This window comes from Phocoena phocoena, chromosome 1 (genome assembly GCF_963924675.1).
Source record: "Phocoena phocoena chromosome 1, mPhoPho1.1, whole genome shotgun sequence".
NCBI classification, from domain to species: Eukaryota; Metazoa; Chordata; class Mammalia; order Artiodactyla; family Phocoenidae; genus Phocoena; species Phocoena phocoena.
In genome coordinates, this window is record NC_089219.1 from 47,135,614 (window position 1) to 47,153,058 (window position 17,445).

The window sequence follows — 17,445 nt, forward strand, 5'->3', positions numbered from 1 at the left end:
ATACTAATTCAAAAAGATTTGTGCACCCCAATGTTCATAGCAGCACTATTTACAATAGCCAAGATTAGGAAGCAACCCAAGTGCCCATCAACTTACCAATGGATAAAGAAGTGTTGTATATTTATAAAACACTATATATATATATATATATATATATATATATATATTATATATATATATATAAAATGGAATATTACTCAGCCATAAAAAAGAATAAAATTCTGCCATTTGTACCAATGTGGATGGACCTAGTTAACATTATGCTTAGTGAAATAAGTCAGCCAAAAACAGATACTGTATGATATCACTTATATGTACAACCTAAAATATAATACAGGGCTTCCCTGGTGGCACAGTGGTTGAGAGTCCGCCTGCCAATGCAGGGGACACGGGTTCGTGTCCCGGTCCGGGAAGATCCCACATGCCGCGGAGCGGCTGGGCCCATGAACCATGGCCATTGAGCCTGCGCGTCCGAAGCCTGTGCTCCGCAACGGGAGAGGCCACAATAGTGAGAGGCCCACATACCGCAAAAATAATAATAATAATAAATAAAATATAATACAAATGAATATATATGAAAAACAGAAAAACAATCACAGATATAGGAAACAAACTAGTGGTTACCAAGTGGGAGAGGGAAGTGGGGAGGGGAGAATTAGGGTTATAGGATTAAGGGGACAGCAGGACAAGATGGCAAGAGTAGAAGGAAGTGAGTTCACCCCTTCTAACAGAAACACCAAAATCACAACTAACTGTTGAACAACCACTGACAATAAAATGCTGGAACCTACCAAAAAAGATAACCTATATCCAAAGACAAAGAAGAAGCCACAACAAGATGGTAAGAGGGGCGCAATCCCAATGAAATCAAATCCTGTACACGCCTTGTAGGCGATCCACAAACTAGAAAACAACAATTATATCACTGAAGTTTTCCCAGAGGAGTGAAAGTCCTGAGCCCCACATCAGGCTCCCCAGCCTGAGGGTCTGGCAATGGGAGGAGGAGCCCCTAGAGAATCTGGCTTTGAAAGCCAGCAGGGTTTGATCGCAGGAATTCTGTAGGACTAGGGGAAACAGAAATTCCACTCTTGGAGGGCACACACAGGGTCTTGTGCACAGCAGGGGAAGAAAGCGGTGACCTCATAAGAGACTGGGCCAGACCTACCTGCTAGGGCTATAGGATTAAGAGATATAAACTACTACATATACAATAGATAAGCAACAAACATATTGTATAGCACAGGGAATTATAGTCATTATCTTGTAGTAACTTTTAATGGATTATAATCTGTATAAATACTGAATCACTATGTTGTACACCTGAAACTAATATAATATTGTAAATCAACTATACTTCAGTTAAAAAGCAAACAAACAAAAAAACAAACCCAGATACTTTCCTCCGGCAACACTTTCATCTAGGCTGAGCAGGTGGTGACCTCTCCTGAGCCACCACAGCACTCTGACATTGCATTACTCTGTGCTATGCATGGGGTGGGGGTGGTCAGGATGGCACTTCATGGCCATGTGGACATGCTCTGACCATATCTATCACTCCTCTTAGACTGTGAGCTTCTTGAGAAAAGGACCTGATCTTCTATCTTCATTTTATATCCTCAGGGCCTCTCATACTATTTGATGCAAGCCTGAGTACTCCTTAATATCTGTTGACCTGAACTGAGGTCAAACCTCATTGTGGGCCTGATGATTACTTAGGGATCTGAAATAAAGAGATGGGGGATAGGATATTCCATATAGGCTATGGCAATTAACAAAGGCATGGCAGAGGAATAGGGACGTGTGTGTGTGGAGGAAATACAGCAAAAAGATGCTGTCTGATAGTGTGTGGTCAGGGTACAGCATGTGTAACTGAATGGGCTATGAGATAAAGGTTGGCAGAAGTGTTGGTTAAGAAGTTATACTCCATATAAAATGATCATCTGTTGGTGGGTTGGATAAAGGGGGCATGATCAACGCTGTGTTTGGAGAAATATCTGGAGGATTAGAATGAAAGTGGAAGTAGGGAGATGCATTTCAGAAAAACTGCTCAAGCAGAAATGAAACACCTGTTAAAGCTCAACATCACTAATCATTAGAGAAATGAAAATCAAAACTACCAAACTACAACTACTACAAAAACTACCTCACACCAGTCAGAATGGCTATCATCAAAAAATCTACAAAAAATCAATGCTGGAGAGGGTGTGGAGAAAAGGGAACTCTCTTGCAATGTTGGTGGGAATGTAAATTGATGGAGAACAGTAGGGAGGTTCCTTAAAAAACTAAAAATAGAACTACCGTACAACCCAGCAATCCCACTATTGGGAATATACCCTGGGAAAACCATAATTCAAAAAGAGTCATGTACCACAATGTTCATTGCAGCCCTATGTACAATAGCCAGGATATGGAAGAACCTAAGTGTCCAACAACAGATGAATGGATAAAGAAGATGTGGCACATATATACAATGGAATATTACTCAGCCATAAAAAGAAATGAAATTGCGTTATTTGTAGTGAGGTGGATGGACCTAGAGACTGTCATACAGAGTGAAGTAAGTCAGAAAGAGAAAAACAAATACAGTATGCTAACACATATATATGGAATCTTTAAAAAAAATGGTTCTGAAGAACCTAGGGGCAGGACAGGAATAAAGACACAGATGTAGAGAATGGACGTGAGGACACGGGGAGGGGGAAGTGTAAGCTGGGACTAAGTGAGAGAGTGGCATTGACATATACACACTACCAAATGTAAAACAGATAGCTAGTGGGAAGCAGCTGCATAGCACAGGGAGATCAGCTTGGTGTTTTGTGACCACCTAGAGGGGTGGGTGGGATAAGGAGGTTGAGAGGGAGACTCAAGAGGGAGGAGATATGGGGATATGTGTACACGTATGGCTGATTCACTTTGTAATGCAGCTGAAGCTAGCACACCATTGTGAAGCAATTATACTTCAATAAGGTTGTTAAAAAAAAAAGTTTGGGCTTCCCTGGTGGTGCAGTGGTTGAGAATCTGCCTGCTAATGCAGGGGACATAGGTTTGGGCCCTGGTCTGGGATGATCCCACATACCGTGGAGCAACTAGGCCCATGAGCCACAACTACTGAGCCTGCACGTCTGGACCCTGTGCTCCGCAACAAGAGAGACCCACGCACCGCAATGAAGAGTGGCCCCGCTTGCCACACTAGAGAAAGCCGTCACACAGAAACGAAGACCCAACACAGCAAAAATAAATTAATTAATCAATAAACTCCTAATATCTTCTTAAAAAGAAAGAAAAAAAAAGTTTGTCCACATCAGCTTGATACAAATTAGCTGGCCCTGACTCAAAAACTTTTGCAAGACCAATAAATGAAGACTGAGAATGTTTCTTGGAGCCTCATTTATTTTGTTCCATCATGTTTCGTAATTGTTACTGTTGATTGTCCTCCTCTAAAACCAACCAGGGCAGGTTGCATGAGACCACTGGATTTTTCTCATTCTGTTTAGTAATTTTTTGCTGTGTAATCTTGAGACTACATCTGAGAAGCTGGAAATTACTCAGGTGATTTTCTTATTCTTTTTTAAAAGAACGAAGACAATACTCTCTTTTTATTCATCAGAGAAAGCCCTGCTGCTATTAGTCTGTGCAAACAGTTTACTGAAGCTTGGAATTTAGCACTCAGGGAATTGTTTAAATTGTATTGGAGCATCACATCCTCCCCTGGTGTCTTGCCAAAGGAAAGAATTCAAGAAATATTTATTGAAATAATAAGTTAATAATTCACTACATACACAGGTTATTCAGTACAGACTCCAAAAGAGTTATGTCTTATTATTGGGACTAAACTAGCCATAGAGGAAAGGTAATCTAGGTTTGTCCTAAAATAAAACAAAATAAAACAGCAAAAAATTAAAAAATAAGCTTCAAAGTTGTCAAGTTATTTAGCAAGTAACACAACTCTCTGCCAGAATAAGTCCAATATTTTTTTAAAGAAATATAGCAAAATGCAGCATTCGACAAGGTAAAATTCAGAATATCCAGCATCCACCCTAAGTAACTAGGTAGGCAATAAGGCAGAAAAAAAATTTTAAAAAGGCTTATAATCCACAGAAAAATTTGTCAATAGAAATAAACCAAGAAATAACATAGGTGATGGAACCAGCAAACATGAATACTAAAAGAGCTCTTACAAATATGTTCAATGTACAAAGCTTTAAAGAAAAATGTGAATACAATGAGGGAACATATTTTTAAAAGAACCAAATGTAATTTCTAGAGATTAAAAAATACAATATCTGAACTATAATTTTCACTGGATGGGCTTAGTAGAAAATTAAACTTTTTCCTCAGTGGAAGAAAAACATTGTTGATTCTCAACATTATTAGTCATCATGAGATAACACTACACAAGCTAAAATTAAAAAGATTAACAATACCAAGCATTGTTGAGTATGTACGGTAACTAGAGCCTTCATAAATCACTGCTATTAATATAAAATCTACAACATTTTAGAGAAACTTTTGGTGGTTCCTTAAATAACTAAACACGCAGTTACTGTACAACCTAACAATTCAACCCTTGGGTGTTTATCCATGAAAAATGAATATATCTGCTACAAACACTTGTACAAAATTATTTCTGGAAGCATTATTCTTAATAAACCAAAATCTGGAAACAACAAATAAGTTCATGAAAAGCCAAATAGATAAACAAATTGTGGTATATCTATAAAATGAAATATTAATTAGAAATAAAAAGCAATGAACTATGATATAGGTAACAACATAGATAAATCTCAAAATCATTATGCTGAACAAAAGAAGCCAGACAGAATAGTATGATTTCATTTATACAAAACTCTAGAAAAAACATATATTTTATAGTGACAGAAAACAGATCAGTGATTGCACAGGGTCAGGTGAAGGTGGGAAATTGAATAAGAAGAGATACAAGAGGTGATGGAAATATTTTATATATCAGTTGTGGTAGTTACATAAGTATACAGATTTGTCAAAGCTTGTCAAATTGTACACTTTAAATGGGTGCATTTTTTGTATGTAAATTATTCCTCAGTAAAGTTGATTTAAAACAATATAAAATTATGTTGTCATGTATCCAAGTCTGTTCAAGAAAACCCAATGTAATTATTAATAGTGTATCTCTTTACTGTCAAGATTATAACCCTACATATAAGTGACAAAGGGCTTATAGGCTTAATAAATAAAGACAGACAACCAATAGAAAAATAGTCAAGACACTCAAAGAGGTACTTCACAACAGAGGACATCCAAATGGCCACCAAATGTATAAAAAATAATCAGGGAAATGCTAATTAGTATCTCAATTCCATCATACACCCATCAATATGATTAAAATTAAAAACACTGATTATGCCAAGTGTTGCCACACTTGTGAAGCAAGTGGAATTCTCAATTACTGCCTATGAGTCTGTAAATTAATGTGACTATTGAGAAAACCTGTAATTGCCTATAAAAATTGAATATAAACATATCCTATGATGCATCAGTTCCATACCTAATCATATATAAATCTGAAGTGCATGGGTGCATTAAAGTATCTGTATAAGAATGTTTAAAAACCATTATTCATAATTGTGTCAAATTGGAAACAACCAAAAGCCCATAAACTGTATTAATTGATAAATGAGTTGTAGTTGATTCACATAGTAGAATATTTTATTCAGTAATGGTATAGGAAGCCAGGATAGTGATTACTTTTAAAGGAGGGTGGAGTAGTAATTGGGAGAAGGGGACTTCTGAGATAGAGATCATATTCTGTTTCTTGACCTGGGTTGTGCTTACATGGATATGTTCAGCTTATGATAAATAGTTTAGCATTATACTTAAGTTCATGTACTTGCTTCATGCATATTTTATGCTCACATATTTAAAAATTAGAGATTAAAAGATGGCAGATCATCATCAATATCTCTTATGTCTAGTTGACTTTTTTTACTTTCAGTGTCTGTTCTTCTATCAGTAGATCATATCATAAACCACAAAAATAATTCTCTTCAGAAAAATTCTTATCTTAATCAGTTTTTGTTTCTGACATTATATAAGTCAGGTTACCTGGAACAATATTTCTGATAAAAACACTGTACAAACTTGAAGTAAATATGAATAAATATATTTTAAATGCATTCTTCATACATCTATGTGTGTGTAGAATTATATTACTTGTAGCATACAAATGCTTTTACTAAGAACAATTATAAAAGCTAAATAAATTTTTAAAATAGCTCATGAAAAGGTATCAGAAAACCACTAAAGAAATGAAGACTTTGGCAGCCAAAATTATGAAAAAGGAGAACCACAGAGAGGTGGGATGATACACTGTATCTGATCTTTCTTTAGGGACAATTTCCACTTCTGGTTTGAGAGTAAGAGGATGAGAATCTGGATAAAAGATCACTGTCAATGGTCAGAGAAACCAGCAGAACTTTCATGGGAAAACACATGGCCAGTTTTCCTTTTTAGACATTTGCCAAGTTCTGAGACTACGCAGAAAGCCCCTGAAAAGGAGACTGGAGTTTTTTGCAGTCTTTCCATGTTGAAAAGACCAATATCAGAATTTAGCACCCATTAGAAGGAGGGACACTGGTGAACACACTAGGATTTTAGTTGAAAGTCCTAAGGAGCTATGCCCTAGGAACAAAGGCCAAGCAGGGTAGATATGTACTTTCCAAATAGCAACCCACATTTAACTCAGATAAATATTTGGTTGGACTTACATGCTCACTCACCACTCTCTATGCCTAGTACACAAAAGGGTAAACTATCTCTGGAGAAAAATGCCATCATTTGCATGGTTTGTTATACACAATGTCTGACATTCAGTGAAAACTTACTAGACATGTTTTCAAATAGGATACTACGTCGAAAACCAACAGTGAAAACAAAACAAAAACAATATCAGATGCACAGGCGATCCAGATATTGGAGTTAATCAGGCAAGGATATTAACTGTGATCAACATCTCCCCCAATTACAGAAAAAGATAAATAAAAAAATGATGTGATAGAGAATTTCACCAAGAATCAAGCTCTAAAAATGGATTGCTGAGCTGCCAAAAATGAAGAAATTTGAAGAAGCCAAACATGAAGGTAAAGCTGAAATTGTGGGATATAATATGCACTCTATACATTTTTATCATGTGTAAAATGTTTCTGTAACATTTTGGTGGCTTTAAACTTGTTTGGTTTTGACAATTGTGCAATGTATAGGAATCAAGAGATTGAAGTTTAGCGTGTAGTATGGTCTGAATTGTGACCCCACCTAAAATTCTTATGTTGAAGCCGTATCCCCCAATGTGACCTCATTTGGAGACAGGGCTTTTAGGAGGCAATTAAGGTTAAATGAGGCCATAAGGGTCCTAATTCAATAGGATTGCCAGCCTTATAAGAAAAGAGAGAGTTTAATCTCTCTAGTCACCATGTGAGGACACCATGAGAAGGCAGACATCTCCAACCAGGAAAAGAATTCTCACCAGAAACCAACCATACTGGCACTCTGAACTGACATCCGGCTCTAGAAATGTGAGGAAGTGAATTTCTGTAGTTTAAGCCACCCTATCTGTGGTGTCTTGTTATGGCAACTTGAGATGACTAATACAGGGTATAGGCAAAGTTAGAAATTTAATAGGAGGTTGGGCCCACATATAAATCTAGACCATCAGAGAACTACACCCTCAGTGGAAGGGAAAATGAAGAATAAATAAACTTCTTAGTAGAGGAGAGCAAGGAGATATGCCTGTGACTTGATTCATAATCCAAAGGAAAAAAGAAAGAGAATGTTAATACAAGTCAATTATCAGATGAATTTTTCAATCCTAATTTCTGCTACTTTGTAGGCCGAAACACCTAATGAAAATAATTTAGTTTGAAGTGGTCTTGAGTTATAGTGAACTAAAACAATTAGCAGAACCATATGCAAACCTTCTCAGAAAATATAAAAACTCAGTCCATGCTGCTAAATACTACCACACATAAAATTCCAAGAAAAATATGCTCCAAGTAAAAGACAAAAAAACAAAAAGGAAACAGAGTACTGAGAATGAAAGTCAACATAAAAAGTAGATTATTAGAACTATTCAATATTTATATAAAATAAGAATGTTTAATATTTTTCAAAAAGTTTAAAGAGGCTTAAATATAAGCAAGGAATAAGAAATGGGAGAAATGACTAAGTATATTTGGAAAAGTACCAAAAATAACTTATGAAAATGGAAAATATAATTATTAAAACTAAAACTTTAATGAATGTTTTTTCTGCAGAAAAAATTAGTGGACTAGATGATTAAGCCAAAAATGTTACCTAAAATGAGCCCAGAGATATGAAATTAAAATAAAATAAAAAGGAAAAATATGAAAGAGAGATTAAGGTGTATAGAAGATTATTGGAAAGGTCTAACATATGAATAATAAGAGTTCCAAATAGAAACAAGAGAAAGAAAGGAAATAATATTCAATTATATAATGGCTGAGCATTTTTCAACAAGAGAAAGAAAGGAAATAATATTTAATTATATAATGGCTGAGCATTTTTCAGAATGTGGAAGAACAAACAATATACTGCTCATAGAAGTATGAATTTTGGCACACATTTTGGTATAATCTAATAGAGTTAAATGTGATTATTCCTTATAACTCATTAATTTTACTCCAATGATCTATACCTTAGACAAATTCTTACACATGTACATTACAAGATATGTCCAATACTCTTCATAGGAGTGCTTGCTGTTCATAATAATTTGTGAGGTATATTCATACAGTAGAATACCACACAACAAAAATAAATGCATTATCAAGGATTAAACTTGAAAATATTAGAAAGCAACTCAAAAGAATACATACCATACAATTTCATTTTATGAAATGCAAAACAATAATCTTTATAGAAATCTATATATCAGATGGCCCCACACACAAAGATCACTATTGTTAAGTTATTATTGCATGCCTACCCACTCTTTGTTCTATAGTCCCATAAATAAATAACTAACTAAATAAATAACACACACACACACTCATTATACACCACATATTACATCCACACACAATTTTTTAAAAGTTTGCGACCATACTATATATATTTTTATAACCTTCTTGATTCACTTAGAATAAATTATAAACAGTTTCTCATGTCAAAAAAAATCTGTAAATGATTTTATTGGCCACATAGAATTGTAGCATATGGATGTACCATACTTAACCAATCTTTTACTATTCAACATTTAATTGATTCAAACATTCTTCCATAATAAGTAACATTGAAATAATGCATATCCTTATACATAAATTTTTATGTTATGTCATTTTTTATTTCAATAGGACAAAGTCCTCTCAGTAGAATAGCTTGTTGAATGCTTATTACACTATACACTGCCACCAGCAATATGAAAGTAATCACATCCCTAATAGCTTTTCTAGATACTAATGCTTATTTAATTTTTATCAATTTGATAGGTGAAAAATGGCATTGAGCTGTTTTAACTTATTCTCCTTTTCGATCTCTAGTGAGATTGAAACTTTTCATATATAAACGGGTCTTTTTATTCTTTTATAAATAGCTTGCACATTTATTTTGCCTACTTGTATATTTAACTTACATATTTATCTTGTCTATTTTTCTTCTGGATAGGCAGCTTTGCAAAAACAATGTGAAACATATGTGTGTATGTGTATATGTTTATGTGCATTTGCTGAAACAATTTTGTAATAGACTATTGTTTTCTAGCATCAGATTTGGCCATGCCTCCATGCCAGGTAAACCAAGAAATTGTCACTTGCCTTTTTTTATTTTTTATTTTTTTGTGGTACGCAGGCCTCTCACTGTTGTGGCCTCTCCCGTTGCGGAGCACAGGCTCCAGACGCGCAGGCTCAGCGGCCATGGCTCATGGGCCTAGCCGCTCTGCGGCATGTGGGATCTTCCCGGACCGGGACACGAACCCGTGTCCCCTGCATCGGCAGGCGGACTCTCAACCACTGCGCCACCAGGGAAGCCCACTTGTCTTGTTTTTGATGCTGTTGCCTGCCATGCCCTTTTGGTGAACTTTTCCACATACCCTGGGGCCACTAGGCAGAACTTCTTTCTCATGCTGTAGGCCAGGGATTAACAAACTGAAAAGGGGGGCAAAGTCTTGCCTGTCACCTATTTCTGTATGACTTTCAAGCAAAGAAAACATTTTAAATAGTTGTGGAGAAAAATGAAAAGAAGAATCATGTTTCATGACATGAAAATTATGTGAAATTCAAATCTCAGTAACCATAAATAAAATTTTATTGGAACACAGATATACTCTGTTCTATCATCCATGGCTGCTTTCATGCTACAATGGCAGAGGTGAATAACTGCTACAGACACCACTTAGTCAGCAAAGCCTAAGATACTTATTATTTGGCTCTTTACAGAAGAAGTTTGCTGGCCCTTGCTCTAGATTCATACCTTCAAAAGGAATAATAAGTAACATATTCCATCTCTAATATGTCTCTTCTTCATCATTAGCTCTCACCTATATTAGGGCTGTTAATGGGATTTTGCCATAAACTTACTTATTGCTATAATGCTGGACATCTTTATCAGAAAGAATAGATTTGAGCCATTTCTTATTTCAATCCAACTCCAGAAATTCCTTGAGGCATCTGCAATATAAAAGGCATCCTTCTTTATTTTGGCTTTGTGCATCTTTTTACCCATTTTAAATTCCTTTGACCATTTTAATAACAGTTTGGTAGTAAGAAGAAACTGATCTTACTTAGCTCATGGCTATTTATATAGTGATTTAAATGGGGGTTTTAACCAGGGATATCACACACTCTACAACTGGTATGGATCCTCTCCCATCCCATGATAATCACTATTGTTTGAGAATGTGTTTGGGAATGGAAAACAAGTTAGGAAGCAATGATCAAAGTTTAAGTGAAAGAGATACCTGATTCCTTACCTAAGTTTATCTCACTAATATTTTGCAAGGGAGAAAGAACAGTATTTCTGAATCACTGGCTAGCAATTGTTTTCAGTTAATTGTTAAATCCAATGACTAGTCTGAGTAAGAAAGAAACGCCATGTCCTTAGCCCATGGCAGTGGCCTCCACACTGTTTAGTAAAGTGCAAATCCCATAGATGTAATAATTGGTATAGACAGAACCAGATTGACAGGATGCCAGACTGAGGTTACTTGGCTCACCAATATATAAGGCACACTAAAGCATCAGTTAAAAGAAAAAATGAGATTGAGAAAATGTTACCTACAAGAGCTTATCTCAAAGAAAATACTAGATGTTCCTGAAAGGAATACTTTGATAAGTCACCTGGATCATTCTTAAGTAACAAAAGATGATTACTAAACTTCCTTCTAAGGATGGTGGGTCCATTTTGCAGCAGGGCTATTGTTTTGCTAAGGGAGTTATGTGAATAAATAGCTGTAATGCTCCTTTTCATCTTTCTCCCTTGCACCTTTAAGAGATATTCTTAAAATAGATTTTTATATCAGTTTGAATGGGCATCAGCTTTTCAGCCTCCAAGTCACCCACATAGCATACCAGTCTGGGGAAAGGAGATCTCCATACAAATCTATTGAAATACCCATCCTGGCATTTTAACGTTCAGTAAAGGAGTTTGATGGGCTATTGTTTCCCACAGAATCATAGTACAAAATACTTTAAAATAACATTGCTCCCAGGCCATACTTAACAATGTTACATAAGAAAATCATGACATGGCCCAATGAGAAATCAATTTTCATTTGCATCCCTTTCTGCAAAATCAGTATCTTTTAATAACAAGATCATTGGCAAGAAGGAAGGGTACACCAGACAGACACACAGTTAGAGAGACAAAAAATGGATCCCTGGAGTTAAATCATGCAGAAAACATTTTGTAAAGCATGTTGAAATAAAATTAAAGACTATGCTCAAAGTCAGTCAAGTGCTACTATAGGGAGTAAAAGCTGTCAATAGGTTCAAAGGTAGTTTTGTGTAAGTGTTGATGCTGGAGCTGCTGCAGCCATTTTGCAACCCTGCAGAGACAAGCTTGAGGAAAAAAGTCAACTGAATTACAAAATAACAAATGAGTAGGGGTGCTCGTGTTGGGCTGGTATGGTTTTACTTGGGGCTGCGGGAACCTGGTAGTGCAGCTGCAGCCTTGGCGAAGCTGGGAGAAACCAAGTGGAGGGACGAGCCAAGGACTGAGGTGAAGAAACTGATGCTAATAAAAAGTTATATAGGTTAACTTCTGAACAATCATCGACAGGAAGACACTGGAACACACCAAAAAAGATACCCCCACACCCAAAGACAAAGGAGAAGCCACAATGAGATGGTAGGAGGGGCGCAATCACAATAAAATCAAATCCCATAACTGCTGGGTGGGTGACTCACAAACTGGAGAACTTATACCACAGAAGTCCACCCACTGGAGTGAAGGTTCTGAGCCCCACGTCAGGCTTCCCAACCTGGGGGTCCAGCACTGGGAGGAGGAATTCCTAGAGAATCAGACTTTGAGGGGTAGCGAGATTTGATTGCAGGACTTTGACAGGACTGGGGGGAAAAGAGACTCCACGCTTGGAGGGCAGACACAAAGTAGTGTGTGCATCGGGACCCAGGGGAAGGAGCACTGACCCCATAGGAGACTGAACCAGACCTACCTGCTACTGTTGGAGGGTCCCCTGCAGAGGCAGTGGGGTGGGGGGAGCTGTGTCTCACCGTGAGCACAAGGACACTGGCAGCAGAAGTTCTGGGAAGTACTCCTTGGTGTGAGCCCTCCCAGAGTCTGCCATTAGCTCCACAAAAGAGCCCAAGTAGACTCCAGTGTTGGGTCTCCTCAGGCCAAACAATGGACAGGGAGGGAACCCAGCCCCACCCATCAGCAGACAAGCAGATTAAAGTTTTACTGAGCTCTGCCCACCACAGCAATAGCCAGCTCTACCCACCACCAGTACCTCCCCCCCCCCCATCAGGAAGCTTGCACAAGCCTCTTAGGTAGCTTCATCCACCAGAGGGTAGAAAGCAGAAGTGAGAACTACAATCCTGCAGCCTGTGGAAGGAAAACCACATTAACAGAAAGATAGACAAGATGAAGAGGCAGAGGGAGGGATGAAGGAACAAGATAAAACCCCAGAAAAACAACTAAATGAAGTGTAGATAAGCAACCTTCCAGAAAAAGAATTCAGAACAATGATAGCGAAGATGGTCTAGGACCTTAGAAAAAGAATGGAGGCAAAGATCAAGAAGATGCAAGAAATCTTTAACAATGATCTAGAATAATTAAAGAACAAAAAAACAGAGATAAACAATACTATAACTGAAATGATAAATATACTAGAAGGAATCAATAGCAGAATAACTGAGATAGAAGAACGGATAAGTGACCTGAAAGACAGAATGGTGGAATTCACTACTGAAGAACAGAATAAAGAAAAAAAAATGAAAAGAAATGAAGACAGCCTAAGAGACCTCTGGGACAACATTAAACACAACAACATTCACATTATAGGGATCCCAGAAGAAGAAGAGAGAGAGAAAGGACCTGAGAAAATATTTGAAGAGATTATAGTCGAAAACATACTAACATGGGAAAGGAAATAGCCACCCAAGTCCAGAGAAGAGAGTATAGCCACCCAAGTCCAGAAGCGCAGAGAGTCCCATACAGGATAAACCCAAGGAGAAATGTGCTGAGACACACAGTGATCAAATTGGCAAAAAATAAAGACAAAGAAAAATTACTGAAAGCAGCAAGGGAAAAATGACAAATAACATACAAGGGAACTCACATAAGGTTAACAGCTGATTTCTCAGCAGAAACTACAAGACAGAAGGGAGTGACATGATATATTTAAAGTGATGGAAAGGAAGAACCTACAACCAAGATTACTCTCTCTGGCAAGGATCTCATTCAGATTTGATGGAGAAATCAAAAGCTTTACAGACAAGCAAAAGCTAAGAGAATTCAGCGCCACCAAACCAGCTCTACAACAAACACTAAAGGAACTTCTCTAAGTGGGAAACACAAGAGAAGAAAAGGATCTACAAAAACAAACCACAAACAATTAAGAAAATGGTCATAGAAACATACATATCGATAACTACCTTAAACATGAATGGATTAAATACCCCAACAAAGAGACACAGGCTCACTGAATGAATATAAAAATAAGACCCATATATATGCTGTCTACAAGAGACCCACTTCCGAACTAGGGAAACATACACACTGAAAGTGAGGGGGTGGAAAAATGTATTCCATGCAAATGGAAATCAAAAGAAAGCTGGAGTAGCAATTCTCATATCAGACAAAATAGACTTTAAAATAAAGAATGTTACAAGAGAAAAGGAAGGACACTACATAGTGATCAAGGGATCAATCCAAGAAGAAGATACAACAATTATAAATACATATGCACCCAACATAGGAGCACCTCAATACATAAGGCAACTGCTAACAGCTATAAAAGGGGAAATCTACAATAACACAATAATAGTAGGGGACTTTAACACCCCACTTACACCACAGACAGATCATTCAAACAGAAAATTAATAAGGAAACACAAGCTTTAAATGACACAATAGACCAGATATATTTAATTGATATTTATAGGACATTCCATCAAAAACAGCAGATTACACTTTTGTCTCAAGTCCGCACAGAACATTCTCCAGGATAGATCACATCTTGGGTCACAAATCAAGCCTTGGTAAATTTAAGAAAATTGAAATCATATCAAGTATCTTTTCTGACCACAATGCTATGAGATTACAAATCAATTACAGGGGAAAAAAATGTAAAAAACTCAAACACATGGAGGCTAAACAATACATTACTAAATAACCAAGAGATCACTGAAGAAATCAAAGAGGAAATCAAAAAATACCTAGAGACAAATGACAATGAAACACAACAATCCAAAACATATGGGATGCAGCAAAAGCAGTTCTAAGAGGGAAGTTTATAGCAATATAATCCTACCTCAAGAAACAACAAACATCTCAAATAAACAATCTTACCCTACACCTAAAAGAACTAGAGAAAGAAGAACAAACAAAACCCAAAGTTAGTAGAAGGAAAGAAATCATAAAGATCAGAGCAGAAATAAATGAAATAGAAACAAAGAAAACAATAGCAAAGATCAATAAAACTAAACCTGGTTCTTTGAGAAGATAAACAAAATTGATAAACCATTAGCCAGACACATCAAGAAAAACAGAGAGAGGACTCAAATCAATAAAATTAGAAATGAAAAAGGAGAAGTTACAATGGACACCACAAAAATACAAAGCATCCTAAGAGACTACTAAAAGCAATTCTATGCCAATAAAATGGACAACCTGGAGAAAGGGACAAATTTTTAGAGAGGAATAAATTTCCAAGAGTGAACCAGGAAGAAACAGAAATATGAACAGATCAATCAAAAGTAATGAAATTGAAACTGTGATTAAAAATCTTCCAACAAACAAAAGCTCCAGGACCAGATGGCTTCACAGGTGAATTCTATAAAACATTTAGAGAAGAGCTAACACCCATCCTTCTCAAACTCTTCCAAAAAATTTCAGAGGAAGGAACACACCCAAACTCATTCTATGAGGCTACCATCACCCTGATATCAAAACCAGACAAAGATACGACAAAAAAAGAAAATTACAGACCAATATCACCGATGAATATAGACGCAAGAATTCTCAACAAAATACCAGCAAACAGAATCCAGCAGCACATTAAAAGGATCATACACCATGATCAAGTGGGATTTATCCCAAGGATGCAAGGATTCTTCAGTATAAGCAAATCAATCAATATGATACACCATATTAACAAATTGAAGAAGAAAAACCATATGATCATCTCAATAGAAGCAGAAAAGGTTTTGACAAAATTCAACACCCATTTATGATAAAAATTCTCCAGAAAGTGAGCATAGAGGGAACCTACCTCAACATAATAAAGACCATATTCGACAAACCCACAGAAAACATCATTCTCAATGGTGAAAAACTGAAAGTATTTCCTCTAAGATCAGGAATAAGACAAGGATGTCCACTCTCACCACTATTAGCCAACATAGTTTTGGAAATCCTAGTCACAGCAATCAGAGAAGAAAGAGAAATAAAAGGAATACAAATTGGAAAAGAAGAAGTAAAACTGTCACTGTTTGCACATGATATGATACTATATATAGAGAAACCTAAAGATGCCACTAGAAAACTACTAGGGCTAATCAATGAATCTGGTAATGTTGCAGGATACAAAATTAATGCACAGAATTCTCTTGCATTCCTTTACACTAATGATGAAAAATCTGAAAGAGAAATTAAGGAAAAAAATCCCATTTGCCATTGCAACCAAAAGAATAAAATACCTAGGTATAAACCTACCTAGAGAGACAAAAGACCTGTATGCAGAAAACTATAATAAGATACTGATGAAAGAAATTAAAGATGATACAAACAGATGGAGAGATATACCATGTTCTTGGATTGGAAGAATCAATATTGTGTAATGACTATACTACCCAAAGCAAACTACAGATTCAAGGCAATCCCTATCAAATTACCAACAGTATTTTTTACAGAACTAGAACAAAAAATCTTAAAATTTCTATGGAGACACAAAAGACCCTGAATAGCCCAAGTGGTCTTGAGGGGAAAAAACGGAGCTGGAGGAATCAGACTCTGTGACATCAGACTATACTACAAAGCTACAGTAATCAAGACAGTATGGCACTAGCACAAACACAGAAATATAGATCAATGGAACAGGACAGAAAGCCCAGAGATAAACCCATGTAACTATGATCAACTAATCTATGACAATAGAGGCAAGGATATACAGTGGAGAAAAGACAGTCTCTTCAATAAGTGGTGCTGGGAAAACTGGACAGCTACATGTAAAAGAATGAAGTTAGAACACTTCCTAACACCATACACAAAAATAAACTCAAAATGGATTAGAGACATAAATGTAATACCATACACTATAAAATTCTTAGAGGAAAACATAGGAAGAACACTCTATGACACAAATCACAGCAAGATCTTTTTTGATCCACCTTCTAAAGTAATGGAAATAAAACCAAAAATAAACAAATGGGACCTAATGAAACTTCAAAGCTTTTGCACAGCAAAGGAAACTACAAACAAGGCAAAAAGACAACCCTCAGAAAGGGAGAAAATATCTGCAAACCAATCAGTGGACAAAGAATTAATCTACAAAATATACGAACAGCTCATGCAGCTCAACATTAAAAAAAAAAAACCCAATCCAAAAATGGGCAGAAGACCTAAATAGACATTTCTCCCAAGAAGACATACAGATGGCCAAGAGGCACATGAAAACTGCTCAACATCACTAATTACTAGAGAAATGCAAATCAAAACTACAGTGAGGTATCACCTCACACCTGTTAGAATGGGCATCATCAGAAAATGTACAAACAGCAA